This window comes from Dermacentor andersoni, chromosome 10 (assembly GCF_023375885.2).
Source record: "Dermacentor andersoni chromosome 10, qqDerAnde1_hic_scaffold, whole genome shotgun sequence".
Taxonomy (NCBI): Eukaryota; Metazoa; Arthropoda; class Arachnida; order Ixodida; family Ixodidae; genus Dermacentor; species Dermacentor andersoni.
Window position 1 is genome coordinate 6,404,819 of NC_092823.1, and position 16,386 is coordinate 6,421,204.

The 16,386-nt window shown below is 43.8% G+C and overlaps 1 long non-coding RNA gene across 1 annotated transcript in view; it reads left to right on the top strand.

Annotated features, from left to right (window-relative positions):
• Positions 1–13,370: 13,370 nt before the first annotated feature.
• LOC140213629 (uncharacterized) overlaps positions 13,371–16,386 on the top strand; it is a 74,811-nt gene continuing 71,795 nt past the window's right edge. Inside the window, exon 1 of the long non-coding RNA XR_011890543.1 lies at positions 13,371–15,217. This is a non-coding gene — a long non-coding RNA (uncharacterized lncRNA). The remainder of the gene's footprint in view (positions 15,218–16,386) is intronic.

The window sequence follows — 16,386 nt, forward strand, 5'->3', positions numbered from 1 at the left end:
GGGTCGTCATTCTAGTTCGTTCGGGTAGCAGACCGTGCTGTGGCTGGAGTCCCTGGAGGCGTCGGCTGGCACGTACGTGCACAGGGGTAAGCTCGGTTGAACTATTCGCCGGGCTGAGGTCTGGGGTAGGCTCCGGAGATCTTAACATCGACCGTACCCCGCACGTCCACCAGAAATGTCACCCAGCTATGGCAACTAAAACAGTTTACCACCGACAGATTGGGAAAAAACGTCTGCCTTTAGCGATGGCTGGTCCTCGGAGAGCCCGCGCGCAAACACGAACTTCATCGTTCTCGCCTTAAGGGTCCCGTGTCAACACGTGCAAACTTATTTCGCGTCAATATTTGCATTGTTCCAGTTTTCTCGGACTCTTGCAGTCGATAGACACTTCGTATAGAGAGCCGCCAATTTTGCAATTATGTCTACTCTATCTTTGATTAAACGGACTGTTATTCCGTAGTCTCCTGCCTCTCTTCCTCGGTTCATGTCTTGCAAGGCCCTTCTGACCTCATCGCTAGTTATAGAAGTTTCTGTATCCTGTTCATTACCGTTTTGAATGGAGTTATCCTGAGTCCTCTGGGTACTGTACAGGTCAGTATAGAATTATGCTGATTTTACTATACCTTCAAGATTGCTGATGATATTACCCTGCTTATCTTTCAGTGCATACATCTTGGTTTGTCCTATGCCAAGTTTTCTTCTCACAGGTTTCAGGCTGCGTCCATTTTTTACGGCTTACGGCACCTTGTTGATCAGTTTTGACAGTTCCGCGAATTCTATCTTATGTCTTGAGTCGCACACTTATTCTTTGTTGTTTCTTTATTTGGTCCTTTGTTAGTTGGGAGAGCTTGCCTACTGGTTGCCTTGGTGCTTTGCCCCCTACTTCAGTTGCTGCCTCTGAAGCCAGCCTAGTTATGGTTTCATTCATTACCTCTATGTCATCTTCATCTCTCTGTTCTAATGCTGCATATTTGCAAGCACCAGCCTGAATTTGTCTGCTTTTACCCTTACTGCCTCTAGGTTGACCTGTTTCTTCTTGTCCAATTTTACTCTTTGTTTCTACAAATTGAGGTGAATCCTAGCCCAGAAAGGAATTATGAATGTAATGTTAACCACAACCCTATTTAGAATTTCAATTTTAAAACCGTATGTTTAAGGCCCTTGGCAGAAACACACTTAAATCATTAGGGAACATATACTGCAAGAATTTCGCACAGTTCAAGACATGTACGACACTTAAACGAAATTTTACACCGATGGCTCGAAGACACCCATTTATGTCGGAAGCAGCGTGGTTGAAGGTATGGGGGAACACACAGTTAGGCTACCAAACTTTGTATCACTTTTCACTGCTGAGCATTATGCCGTGTGTATGGCAGTACAAAATATTAAAGGTGCCAAACATGGAAAATTTGTAATTTATGCAGATTCTTTAAGTGCACTTAAGGCCCTCAATATACATTCACAGTATGAACCTATTATAGGCGACATCCTAAACACACTAACACAAGTAAAGGCCAGACCACACGTTTCTGCTGGGTCCCAAGTAATGTTGGGATCTCCGGTAATGAAAAGGCGGATGAATATGCAGTAGAGGCAAGAAATCTGAATAGAGAGTTTTATAATAGGGGTCCCAAAAAAATAGTGCCGAAGTCACTGTGCATGCGCGAGACGCAAACTGCGTTTGGGTTTTGCTTTGGGCACGCTATTTCACTGATTTAGCAGGAGCCCCAAAAGCTGCCCCAAAAGCTTTGAGTCAACAAACATTGGCGGCACCCATCAAAGCAGCGGCTCTAACCTAGCACCAAACTGGGCTCGATTCGTGGTAACGTGTGAAGTTTGCAAGCTAGGAGACGTGACTGTGGTTATCACTTTGTCTCAACTAGCATTTGTTATGAAGATCGATTCATTAGACGCTGTTGATTCCGAATTCGATTGTCGATTTCATGGCTCGTAGGCCTCACATGGCTTATCTTGGCTGGTGAAGGCACGTAAAGTTGGTTACTCAAAACTAAGCGCAACTAATTTCTTTCTACTGCTAGAATAACCCCTAAATTATAATTAACGTACAAACACAAAAGTCAAAATTACTCTTATCATAAAATAGCATATTTAATAATTTTTATTAGCTTTTCTTTGACTCCATGGTGGCACTGTCAGTGCAAGACGCTGTCCTGCTCTAGAACTCTTCACTCCTGCGTGCCCCGCAAAGCTCTCTGGGGCCCCAAAAGTTCTAAAACTGTAATATTTTAAAACTTCATATACCTGTTAGCGATGGGATTCAAGCTGTTTGCAAGGCACTGCTCTCTAACTGGTGACGCAAATGGAAATTTAAAGACAACAACAAACTTTAGCTCATCAAACCTGTCCTTGGGGTGTGGAAGACAAGCTGTCATCAAGAATGTTTCATTGAAGTAATGCTTTGTCGACTTTTATACGTGCATCGCACATAATTATTGACAGAGGAGGAACAACCAACATGTGATAAATGCTATGAATCGTTAACACTAATTATTGTTAACACTAATTAATTGCGTGTCCACATCTCAAAATCCATAGACAAAAATGCGTCTGTGTATTGTATAAGTCACATCGCCCACTTTACCCAATGCTGATGTTAGGAGAAAATGCGCTGGTACCTCTGACCGACGTGATGAGTTTTATAGACGAAAGATATTCTTTAAGTAAGCTTTAATTACTGCAGTGTATGCTGCATTTACTAACGAAATTTTATCACCTTGTGTCTGGCGCAGCATAGCCTTAGTTGCTTTTGCTCCAGTAAACCCAATTTAACTTAAATCTTTAATTACACATGTGAGCCTGAACTGAAAGGATGAATTTTGAAGTTATCTGTAGGTAAAACTGATTGCGAATATGTATTGAAAACAGCTGTAATGACTTAAGGATCATTAGTGGATACATCGTTTATTATGAAGGATTGGAATGCTGATTTTTAAAGTGAAATTAGGCTGGAAATTTTGGCAAACTAGGTAAAGTGTTGGCGTAGAAGGAATCTGGCTGCTTTAGTTCTTTGTCGAAGTTTCTCCTTAACGGTCGGCAATTGGGTGACTGCAGGAGAGTCGAGAGTGTGTCTTTGGCACCTTCGTCTAGCAAGGCGGCAACAAAGACGAAGGATATCTGTTGTCATCCATGGAAAATCTATGTTTTCTTTATTTTAAGTGGCACAAAACATGTAATACATGATTGTACAGTAGCATTAAAGAACTCTACCAAACTATTCACATGATTAGAAATAATGCAGTGCCTAAAAACCGCTAAAAAATCTGCAAGAAGAATAGCAGTTGACCAGTCAGCTTGCGTGAAGTTGTGAAGAGTACGATAAACAGTTATAGTTTTAGGCACAGGTATACTTTATTTATTTCAGTACTGCTGGTCTAGGTTCAGACCTTAGGCAGGAGTTGGTTATAATTGTTTTCATATATACGACAGATGTACAGTAAACACGTATGAAGAGATACACCAATAAACGTTAAGAATTGGAAGATTGCAACAAGAGGCTTAGTTACTGAGAACACTGTACGGCAAAGTGACAAAAAGGAACTTATATATATATATATATATATATATATATATATATATACATATATATATATATATATATATATAAGGCTCATATAGTGCATCAGAGTTGTGTGTTATGGAATCGGAAGCATGTAAATAAGATGATACTGTCGAGCTTTCGACTACAGCTGCTAGAAGTGAATTCCAATTGGTTATACTTGGGAAAAAGGAATATCAGAACAAGTTGGTGTTACATGAAAGGTTAGTTACTTTTTTAGTGTGCTAGGAGCGAGTGGGCCGTTGGTTTACGTCGCTTAAATATGTACCCATCATAAGCCTAATTGTCCGTGGTGAAGAAGATAAAAAAGTTTCCTTCTCTCATGATGTCGCCTAATTTCTAGTTTTTCAAGTTTAGAGTTTTCTAAGAAAGCTGTAGGTTATGCTTGGCAACTGTTTTTGTTACAAACAAATCCAGCCAATTTCCTCTGTATTTTTTTCAGCATTGAAATGTTTCTTTTTGTGTATGGCTCCCATACAGCTGTGGAGTATTCTAGTAGTGGCCAAATAAAGGTTTTGTACGTGAGAAGCTTAATTTCTTGTATTCACTTACCCAAACACGTCCCTAAGTATTCAGTTTTTTTTTATCGCCTTCTTTTGGATATAGTCAATGTGGTCGTTCCATCTAAGATCATTAGAGATGACGACTCCCAAATACTTATACTTGGTTACTACTGTTAAAGGTTAATTATCAAAGCTGTGTGGGAAATTTATGGGATACTTCTTGCGAGTAATAGTCATTGCTATGGTTTTGTTTATGTTAATGGTCATCTGCCACTCTGAACCCCATGTACGTATTCGATCCAGAGATGAGTTTAGTAAAACCGGGTCATTAGATGAAGTAATTTCCTGATATGTAATGTAATCATCGGCAAAGAGCCGTATTTTGACAGGAATGTTTTGAAGAATGTCATTATTATACACAAGAAAAAAGAGAGGACCAAGGACGGATACTTGTGGAATGCCTGGAAGTACTGAGAAAACACGGGGAAGGCGGCAGATGGAAATTCAAGATGATGAGCAAAACGAGAACAAGGTGAAAGCAGGAGCCAACATTTTGACAAGTGGACTTGTCTTCTTCAAGGCTATACATATATACAGAGAAGAAGACAAGTCCACTTTGAAGAAGACAAGTGCACTTGTCGAAACGTTGGCTCCTGCCTTCACCTTGTTCTCATTTCGCTCATCGTCTGGAAGTACTGAAATGGCACGCGAATTTACGCCGTCAATGTACACGACTTGATGTCTAGATGATATAGGTAGGCTTCTATCCAACTAGTAAGGTGGTGTTTTGTAGTATTAGATTTAGGCTCAATAATTGTTTTCGATGGGAAACACGGTTGAATGCATTCTCAAAGTCTAGAAATATAATGTCAATCTGGTTATGTCTGTTTAGGGCAGCGGCTATATCGTGGATACTCTCGATCAGCTGAGTTGTTATTCAATAACCATGGTGAACACCATGCTGGAAGGAACCCATTAGGCTTTCATTTTCAAGAAAAGTAGATATATGTTTGAAAACTATGTGCTCTAAAAGCTTTGCACATGTGCATAACAAGGAAATTGGTGTATACGATGACGCATCTAAAGGCGCACTTGTTTTAGGAATTGGGGTGATTTTCGCATATTTTCAGTCGCTTGGAAGCTCCATATTAAACAGTGATTTCTTAAATAATAAATCTTTTGAGCACCATCCCGCGCAGCATGTTAGAAAGGTAATAGGTATACCATCTATACCTGGCGATTTCTTGATGTCTAATTTTAACAAAAGCGCAAGTATGCTTTCTTCTAGAATACACAAATCAGTACTAGCTTCTATGTTATCAAACTTCTGAAATTCTGGGGTGTGGCTATCATCGACAGAAAATACAGAACCAAAATAAGTATTAAGTACTTCGGCAATTACTGCGTCATCTGTCATAAGGATACCATCAACGGAAAGAGTAGGGGCCGATTTTTTTTTTTTGTGAAATGTGTCGCCAAAGCTTATCTGATGATGACATAAGAAAATATTTTTAATAATAATAATATTTGGGGTTTTACGTGCCAAAACCACTTTCTGATTATGAGGCACGCCGTAGTGGAGGACTCCGGAAATTTTGACCACCTGGGGTTCTTTAACGTGCACCTAAATCTAAGCACACGGGTGTTTTCGCATTTCGCCCCCATCGAAATGCGGCCGCCGTGGCCGGGATTCGATCCCGCGACCTCGTGCTCAGCAGCCCAACACCATAGCCACTGAGCAACCACGGCGGGTAAGAAAATATTTTTAGGTGAATGCTTTCGTAAGAACCTTTGGTCTTTTTAATGCTGTCCTTCGCGTAGTTCCAATATTTTATCTGAACCGCCGGAACACGGATGCAATCTGAGCTGTGTCCTTACTTCGTTTAACCCGCTGTGGTTGCTCAGTGGCTATGGTGTTAGGCTGCTGAGCACGAGGTCGCGGGATGGAATCCCGGCCACGGCGGCCGCATTCCGATGGAGGCGAAAACACCCGTGTACTTAGATTTAGGTGCTTAGACTTGTGCTTAGACTTAGGTAAAGAACCCCAGGTGGTCGAAATTTCCGGAGTCCTCTACGGCGCGCCTCATAATCAGAAAGTGGTTTTGGCACTTAAAACCATAATTTTTTTTTTTTTAGTTTGCGCCGCTGGCATGCGATCTGCTTCATCATGTACGGATTATGTGTATGCTGTAATTTACGTTTGTGTGGAACAAGGTTTTTTTTACAAAGAATAATACGAGATTCCTAAAAAAACACCACATATATTCAAGAGAGTATGCATCCGATTCATACGAGGTAAAAAAAAGAAAATGAATTATCTAAAGCATCCAATATATCGATGTCACTAGCCCGCGATAACACAGGAACAATACATTCCTTTTTGTCAACCTCGATCAGAATTTTACCTCTAGATTTAAGCACAGCAGTTTATGGTCCGAGATTCCTTTGAATATGTCAACGTTCGGGTCACAGTCAAGTATACTGTAGCTTACAAGATCCAAAATCGATTGGCTGTCATTTTGTATTCGTGTAGGTGCTTATATTAGCTGCTTTAAGCCATGTAACAAAACAATGTCTATAAGCGGCTCAGCGCAACTAGAAAGTGCTTCAGGAAAATCACCACCCCAGTTCACTGATGGAATGTTAAAGTCACCAGTAAGCACAAATATTAGAAGGGTGCTTCTTTCACAAGAATCCATTCAGCGCTTTGAAAAATGTGCTGTCACTGTTAGAGGGGGGGGGGCGGTAAAATCCGGCAATTACCAAATGGAATTCATCGAAGTGAATTTTCACCTAAACGCATTAAACGTTGACAGTATATGGTAGTCTTGTAATGCACAACGACTCCAAGTACAAGATAGCGCTGCCGCCGCCGCGGAAGTCCCTGTCCTTGCGGTAACTACGATAGCCATGCGGTGCGACTTCCGAGTCATTTATGTCCCCATGCGGCCAGGTTTCTGTAATGACTATTACATGGTGTTTATGGGCTATAACTACACTTTCCAAATCAGCTGTTTTCTTTACTATACTTTGGGCATTTAGATTAAGACACCGGAAAATGTTTTGCAGCCTTTGGTTCATTGCGTCGCCCCCGTATCCGCGCGACGGCGACGATCCATCATCTGCTTGTTTCCGCGGTGTTGATAGCTCGATACTGGTGCCTTCCTAGCTCTGTGCCAAGCATATAATTCAGTGCGAATTTTTATTTTATCGTAGACCAGTTTTACCTTTGTTCGGTCGTTTCTCGTGTCAATCGTGCTATCCCAAAGACACTTCCTAACTTCTCTTGTGGCGGCCGAGAAACCTTCCGAGATCGAGACGCTCTTTCCCTTTAATTTGTAGCAGTTTCCCCAGGACAGCAACTTTCTTGCGATGGTCAAACAGTTTTAAGATTACAGGGCGTGGTTTGTTAGTATGCCGTTGGCCAATACTATGAATACGCTCTACGGAGAATACGTTCACTCCTAGTGTATCTCGAAATAAGCCATCGATCACTGTCTGTGCAAGTAAGTCTGGTGTTTCTCCAGCAGGCTCCGAGACGCTGAACACAAGAATGTTCCGCCTGCTCCTATCATCAAGCTCATTTAATTTCTTGTCTAACTGCTTCACAGTTTGTTCCAATTTCACAATTTTGGCCCCGAAGTCTCTTAAATTGCCACTGAATCTTTCACATTCTTAAGCCTATTCTCTAGTTTTTATGCATTGTTCTTTGTCCATCAAGAAGTTCACACAGCAACTTTTCCGTTTCGGGCCCTGGATTGGATACCACGTCATGACAGAGCATTAAAAGACACAACGCGATGTCTCTCACGTAACAGAACAAAGCACAAAAGCGACGTGGGCACATCAGCTGCATTAGGCATCGGTCGCTAGATTTCATTGATGAGTACTTATTGCACACCTGCGTGAAATAGAACGGATTTTGCATCCTGTTCACTGGCGGCCAGCTGACGTGCCCACTGAAAGGATGCTCGGGTGATGAGCTTATAGGCGCATCGTCCGAGGTAGTCGAAGTGGGTGGCGCTCCAGTACGGTTGACGACACACAATGGCGGAAAACAACTAGGAAGCTAACCAGTAAGTATGCCAGACACGAGTACGGAGGAAGACAGAGCATTAAACGACAGGTTAAAAACGTGGAAGGTAAAAATTGGATGAATTCAATGGAAAATAAGCATAGTGTTGAACTATATCGATACTGGAAACAGCAGATGAGGGAGGAACCGTTTTATGATAACTCAAGAGGCAGTGCCCTACTTTTTGAAGCTAGATCAGGATGTCTTAGAACGCGGAGCTATAAAAAAAAATTAAAGAAGAAGACACATGTACTGTGTGTGGTAAATCTGTAGAAACAATAGAACACCTCATACTACAATGTGATGGTATCCGTCCCGATGTTGGTGCGGGCACAGTCACGCTTCCTGAAGCCCTGGGGTTCAGAGAACAATAGTCATGTAAATAAATATGCGGTGGAAATTAGCAAAAAGCGATTGTTGGCTCAAAAGCAGAAAGGTGACATATGGTTAAAAGTGTGGGAAGACGTATTTAAAGAAAATGGCGAATTTTAATAACTTAGAACACAATCAAACAAAAATAAAAAGCTGAGCATGGTGGCAACTGCCATCACCCCGTTTCAAAGGGGACGTTCCTACCTTCCATCCATCCGAAGCTTCCCAAGAGCTCACGTGTGTAGTACTCAAACGCGTGATCCGGTCCTTCTGCACACTCTCCGCTCAAGAAAAACGCCGTTGAATCGAGCCAGGTTGCTTCAGATGCGCCGGCCGAGCATGTTGCCCCGAGTAGTAAAATCCGCGTGAAATAGAAGAACGGATTTCACATCCTGTTCACCGGCGACCAGCTGACGTGCCCACTATCATTGCAAACTAGAACATCTTTGGGATCAGCAGTTCCGTCAACGATGTCACGTGTAGCAATTTCCAACAAACATTCCGCTAAGAAATGCTAGGTCTAGAATTAAAGAACAAGTGGTATTTTCGTCGGCAAATTGCCTTCAGTTTCACAAGTTCGAAATATTTATCAATTGTTGACAGGTTCAAGAATCATAGCCGGAGGCTGACTTAGAATGGCACAAACTGCATGATGCATTATAATCGCGCAAGAGAAATAAGTTGGAACATGATAAGCATTATTGGTGGGGAAATGCTCCATACTGCTTAAAATTCGGGGGGGGGGGGGGGGGAAGGGCTGGAAAGGCCTAGCTTCTGCTACACTTTTTAAGGAAAGGCTCGACGTTCCCTCGGCAAGTCAACTGCAGTAGCACAGCAGCACCCATTCGACAAGCGCTGGAGGTGATTTTATTACCAGTAATGCCTTACGCAGGGCAATTCAACTCCAATTTTATTGCGATAGCAATTATGTAGACACTCCAGGCGCATTTCTGCCGTCGGTGTCACCGTTGCAGTGAGGTTCTGTGTAAAATCTAAGGGCGATAAAATCGTTGCCGCACGACATTAGCTGTATGTGTGGGTGAATGCGTGCGATGGCGAGCCGGCGATCGCAGCTCAATCTCGCGCACGCAACAGAGGAACGCGAGGAAGAAGCGCGCTGTCTTCTGTCGCGCGCAAGGCTCCGGGGCGAAGGTAGGAAGGGAGGGGGGTCTACCAAGGTAAATATACCTGGTAGCAAAGCTTCCATAGGAGCCCATCCGTTCAAAACATGGCGGTCCATCGGCGGTTCATGGGGCTTAGCGCCATCTGTATGTGGTGGGAACACTTCCGGCGGAAGAAAAAATAATGTGACACCATGTCCGTTAAAAGCAGAATTGACGTCATTTTGTTTTCGAAGGTGCGAAATTTGTTTTGTTGGCCTGCTTTTGGAGCTATGTATTCCAATGCCCCGCCATTCGACTTGATGGACGTTTCGAGCTTTCAGCGCGGAAAGCGATGCAGGAAAAGCCAGCCGTACGGCTGTCGAAATCGCACCCCTGCACAGAACATACTTCTTTTGGAGGCCGGCGAAAGCTTTAGGTGTAGAGTGCTGATCATATCGTAGGACGCCAAGCCCGTCGGCCAGCGCAGTCGCACGAAAACAATACACAATTATCTGGCGGTCGTAACTCACTACTTTTGACTGAACACATTAAGAAGCGATGAAGTTACCCGCGTCACCAAATTCAGACAAACTTCGACACGCAAGAAAGCACAAACTGTGAGGGGGGGCGTATTTCAACAGGTGAACTTTACGAATGCGCCTTTCTGCCCATTTCAAGACGTGCATTGCATTACGAGTGATAGTGGCGCCAACGCCCCCTGTAAGGATGGGCGCCGAAAATAAATGCATTTATTAATAATAATAAAATTGAATAAACTTGTATTTTCTTAACTCGTCACCAATATATAACACTGACCAGGAATTTTATTTTCGTTGATTGAATCTAACTGTGTCTCGCTTGAATTAAAAACGCTTTTTTCTTTCCCAATGTTGTTTCCCTCCAAACATAGCCACGCTTCAATCGCTGCTCCCATAACCCCCCTTGCTGATGTCGGTGGCAATCTGTACTGAACCGCTTGTCGCCCGAAGCTTCGCGACCTATTTGGATCGACCTTGGGTCTACTCTGGGCTAAAACCCCTTAAACTTTGTAAAGTAGTGCCACGCTTTGAAGAATGCCACCTCCTCCTCGCGCGCTCCGGCCGTGGCAGCCGCCGCGTCGCTATTGGCCTAATAGCATCACGTGGGCCCTCGCGCCTTGTTTCAGCGCCATTTTTGCTCGAGAAGCATCTACGGAGTGGCGAGGAGCGCATGTTGATGCCCTTGCTACGCTCGAGCAGTGTAGGTGGCGTCACGGTCGAGGAGGGAGCGTGAAAGAGCGATGAAACAGGAGTGAAGGCGGAGGAGGAGAGTCACTACTTTACGAAGTTTAAGGGGCTTTACTCTGGGCCGCTGTATCTTAAAAGCAATCTGCGGCAGGGACACAGTCCGCTGCGCGATGTTTCCGTGGTTTAGTTCGTGTTGATGTGAGATGCAGTACGAAGGTCAATTCACCCGCTGCCGCGCTTCCTCACTCCATTGTTTTGACAGCGAGTTTACGCGCTCATAGAGTGAGATCTGCTCATGTTTGCTTGTACGCGCGTGACACCATGCTTGTTAGTTTAGTTAGGATGCATATGTTTAGAAATTCATATGATCGATAAAACTGTTATCCGTATCCGTCCTCTAATTCGCTATCGCAGTCAATGTTTCGCCTTTCGGACTAAACTGCGGCCTTTTCTCGATTGATAACTTAATCGCGATTGTGAGAGATTAGAGAGTTGTAGGTTAGGGGCCGCAAGCGGCTTGCGCACGCAAGAACTAGGGGCGGCGGTACTGCACCTGCGCACACCCAGATGTAGGTGTCGGCGCATGCGCAGTACCGTGGCCCCTAGTTCTTGCGTACGCAAGCCGCTTGCATCCGCTAATCTAAAACTCTCTAAATGTTGTACGCAATAAGGATAAGAGTGGGGCATTGGCAAGAGGAGGGAAGAGGGACACCGGGGAGCTGCGTCTTTCTACAGCAGAGTCTCTGCTGCGCTTGGCGTGTTTGAGCATGGCCGCGTGCGGTCTATGTTAATATGCGGCCGGGTACAATGGCTAGAGAGCAGAGATCTCTTGTGGCTTTGTGTGCGCTCTGTTCGCGTGCGCCTATTTGAAAAGGCATGTACTCTCAAGCTTTGGAGAGGGTTTAAGCTAGAGGCACCGTGAAGCGTTTGTTCGCCATTGTTCTGATAGCGAGTTTCCGCGTTCATGTTTCCCTGTGCACGCGACGCAATGCTTGGTAATTTATTAAGTAAGTGAATGTTTACTGTAATTTATACGCTCGATAAAGCTGTTTTCCTTGAGCTATGATCAAGTATCGCTTGACACCATACGGATTCTACTTCATTAGCGTCAGTCAGACCACAAGAAAAGAGCAGCGTTACCACCTATTTTGCTTGTTCTGTCGCAATGTACACCGGTAAAGTCAGGAGTACTAACTTCAGCATCGTAGATGTCATGTTATAACCATGTTTGGGTAGCTCCTATATAATATGAAGGTAAAAAGTGGCCAAAGTCTCGAAATCTAATAACTAGGTTTTTGGGATCCGTGTTCAGAACCTTGAGGTTGTCATGCAGCGTTGCAAAAAAAAAAGAAAAAAAAAGGAGAAAGCGGCAACGCTGTTAAAAAAATATATTAGTGCTTTCTTCAGATGGTTCTGAAAGTCCGAACAAGAGTATTTATATTCAATCGATTCTCTAGTTCATCACTTTTATCAACAAGCTGCTGCAACGTGTTATTTAGGGAGTATAATTTATTCACACACTCAGCAGGGGGAACGTAACATCACTGGCTACAGAAGATCGAAAAGAATTCAAACACATTCACCTTAGAAACCATGGCAATCACTTTGGTCTCAATACTAGAAAACGTTTCTACAGCGGTTACCTTTGCCATGAGAAAATCTACTTCGTTAGTAAACAATGACACATCAGATCGTGAACCCATAGCGACATCAGAAGTACCCGTGTCAGATGACAATGATTCAAGCACAGCCACCCGTGATTTTTATCCTTAGAAGAGATAACAGTCTGACGAAAAGCAAAGATATCAATAGTCATTATTTTTCCTATATCGAAAGAAATTTATCGAGCATTTCAGTAACTGAAGGCTGTTCATGGTTAGTACCTTAACTTTCGTCAGTAGCTGAATAAGCAGAATCACAGTTTGATCGGGTGGGTGGTCTGCATCGAGTGCGTTATTCGTGGGGCCAGGTTTCAATTCTACTTCACCGCGCGACAAGAGACTAGTAACGCAATGCATAAGTTGAGCATAAAAAAAAAAAAACTCTTCCACTCTGTAAAGGATAACCAGCGAAGCTGTATTGAGATGACTATTGGGCGCTTGGCATCGGCGGCCCGCCATTGCTGTACCAATTCTTTTACTTATTTATTTACATGGGACCTTGGTCCCTATTAGGACCAGAGCACCAGTAGGGGCTTTTTTTCCAGGGCGGGATATTTCTAAAGGCAATTAGCATACTTTGGAAACTTTGCCCACTTCACGGTATTTCTCCTCGTCTGTCGTATTCGCCCGCCATCGCCGGACATCGCTGCTGCTGCCGCTCCTGTACTAGCTTCTTCGTCGAAGCTACTCGATGGTCGCGACCCGTAAGCCACTGCGCGTTCGGCGCAGCAGCTTCCGGTGGCTTTCGCGCTCATTCAGTCTTGCGGACGTCGGCGCTCTTTGAGTGCACCTCCTCCTTCAGAGCGAACGTGTCCGGCCCATAGCAAGCCTAAAGTACAACTGATGATAACGTCGCTAGGGCAATGTCTACGTCGGAAGGAAATGAGGCACAAGGATTGCTGAGTAGACTATGGCGTTTTATTTTCTCTGTCCAAGCGACTCGATAAACGGACGCACAAATTTTCACAACCTAGCAATATACAGCTTCGCTGTAAAAGACATAAATCGAAGCCATGAAGGTGTGGGTGTGGAAACTGCAGCGAAATGTGGTCATCAGAACGAAAAGAGTGAGCGTTTTCAATATAGCATACCTGCGTAAAAAATAAGCAACTGTTGAACATTGTGCTTGTGCAGCTGTCCCAACGCCCAGTGAAGCTCCGATGGCTCCTAGGCACCAGTACGGCTTTTCTAGCTTGAGCTGATATGTTCCAAATGAGGAATCCACTGTGATTCGAAGATCCAACTGGGCAAAAGTTGCTATGCTGTGAACGGACCGGAAGTGCGATTGAAGAAAAGCCAGGACTATTATCCGCGTGGGAGACAGGGCCGTTGACGCGCAAGGTGGCCGGGTCGCAGATGTGCAAGGCAGGCGAAGTAATGGTGACCGGGGAGGCGTAGAAGTGATGTGAAGTGGGGAACTAATACGGTGTGAAAAGCCAGACACTGCATAAAAAATAAGCAACGGTTGAATATGTGCTTGTGCTGAAGTCCCAGCCTGCTTCGCCGTTGCTGTACCAATTCCTTTACTTATTTATTTACATGGGACCTTGGTCCCTATTCGGACTAGAGCACCAGTAGGGGCTTTTTTTCCAGGGCGGGGTATTTCTAAAGGCAATTAATTAGCATTCTTTGGAAACTTTGCCCACTTCACGGTATTACTTAACCAATTTCATGACACGAATTGGGTCATGCACCGCTTGGTCTGTGCGCTATGCGACACTGGGTCGCATAAACGACAAACCATGGACGACTTAATCGGCACACATTAGTATGTGCCACTGGCTAGGCGTCAAATCCTGACCGATCACCAAGAGAGGGTAGCTGCCGCGTTCTTTAAAAAAAAAAAGTTACGTTTGACTTTGTGAGCGCGGGTGACGCGCAAGTGCATGGGTGCGTAGCGCACACCACAGAGTTAATACAACCAACTATAGAGGAAAAGCTGGCCCAAAAAGGGGGGAAACGCTAGGGTGCCAGCCTGTTGCTACTGGTCAATGTGGCCAGCGCAGTTACATTTGAAAGAGCTGAAAACAAGTACATGTCACCTTATGCTTTGTCATTTAAAAATGCATACCTGATGGCTTTATGAAGGTGACGCGTTAATATAATGTTTACAGAAAGCACTTGCCAAGTGCATGACTTATGTAAATCACGATGTACGCATTCATGCAGTAAAGCATGGCACGAATTTCGGTTTCGAATCTATTTTTTGGATGCGTAATAGTTTCGTAGAGTTTAGGTTTGACATGCGATCGCGCGACATCGGACGCTATGGCACCTTCGTGCCTTTTGTGCCACATCCAAGCCCTGAAGGGCTCTGGCATTTACCTTCAAATGTAAGTAAGCGAATGTATCATGTCCAGAACATCACTCGAGTAGACAGCTCTCGTGATGTATTACAATCGTTTGAGAAGCGTCACACTAGAGCATTTCTTTTTACCTATCGCTCTGTCTGAAAAGCAATAAAGAAAGAAGACGGTGAACCAGCGGAGCGATGTTTTTATTTGCAGGTTTCCCTTCAGTAATAGGGAATTGCTGGACAGGTGGATCAGTGCAACCGGTATTGTATTGGCGATTCTACAAGTCATTGAATCTGTTTAATTATTGCACTTTGAACAATCATGCTTCTAGAAAGGCCACAGCAGAGAGACATTGAAGCCTGATGTGCCGAGTATTTCTGTGCCAGGAAGCAATCAACAGGTGAGTGGCTAATACGGACGAAACCAAGTGCATGAACCTACATATTCATAGCGTAAGCATTTTATTAACTGTGCAATATTTTCAACACTTCCTTGCATGCAATTTTAGGTGACACATCTTTTCTGGTCTCAAATGTATGCAGCGAATCTATATGCATGATCGACTCCGGGCCTGTGGGACCGTTCACTTGCACTTGATGCTGATTCTTTTACGTATATCCCTAAACTGCAGATATGCACATCAGAGCCCTGTGAGCATTTCAAAATTCAGTTATTTTAGACAACATACACATGTGCAATACTGAAATTATCACATATACCACTAAGCAGCTGGGACACAAATGTTTGTTGAGTATACTCGCAGGTAAAATAACTAGATCATGCGCAAAGCTCCAGCTCCTTTACCGTAAATCAGTGTCTTCAAGGGGTATGCAAAAACAACTTTTTTTTCGCGCACCGATTATCTTGCTGCATAAGCAAGAGAAGCCCCCACATTAGTCTAACATATGTTGTACATCATACTAATATGTGTTTTAATTTACCAAGTGAGGTGAATTATCTTTGTGACTCATTCAATCAAATCACACTGCAAGCTTCAGTCATCAATGTTCTGTTGGATTTTGCAAATGTTCAATGAAACCTGTTTCCCTGTTATGCAGATGCAATGGCAAGCCCTTCTGTGTGTTCCAAAGTAAAATTTGAGCTGTAAATTAAAGAAGACATTTCTAGTCAGAAACAAAAAAAAATATGAATACCTAGTATCATAAGGCCAAAGGTACAGAAATTATGAGAACCGTCGAATGATTTTTTAAAAGAAATAATGGTATTTGAAAATGCTAGACTCCTTAGTGGAGGTCAAGCAAGTCAATATAATGAGATACCACGGTCGAGACAACGCTTTATTCCAAGAAGGAAAAATGGCGCCGACACAAAACGAACACGAGCCGATGATTGATGATGACTTCGTATAGATGAAGATGAAGTGCGCATGAATGCTTACACTATTTTCCCCCTTGGACGTAAGCGGCCAGCCTGGCGTGCCGCACATCAGACAGTGGAACGGAAATGAAAGGGCTTCAGGCGGGAAACGTGCACGATCTCTGTTCCGCGGCAGCGTAGGTCAGTTGGGGCATCAACAGGTGTGATGCGATAATTCACCGGCGAGGTCTG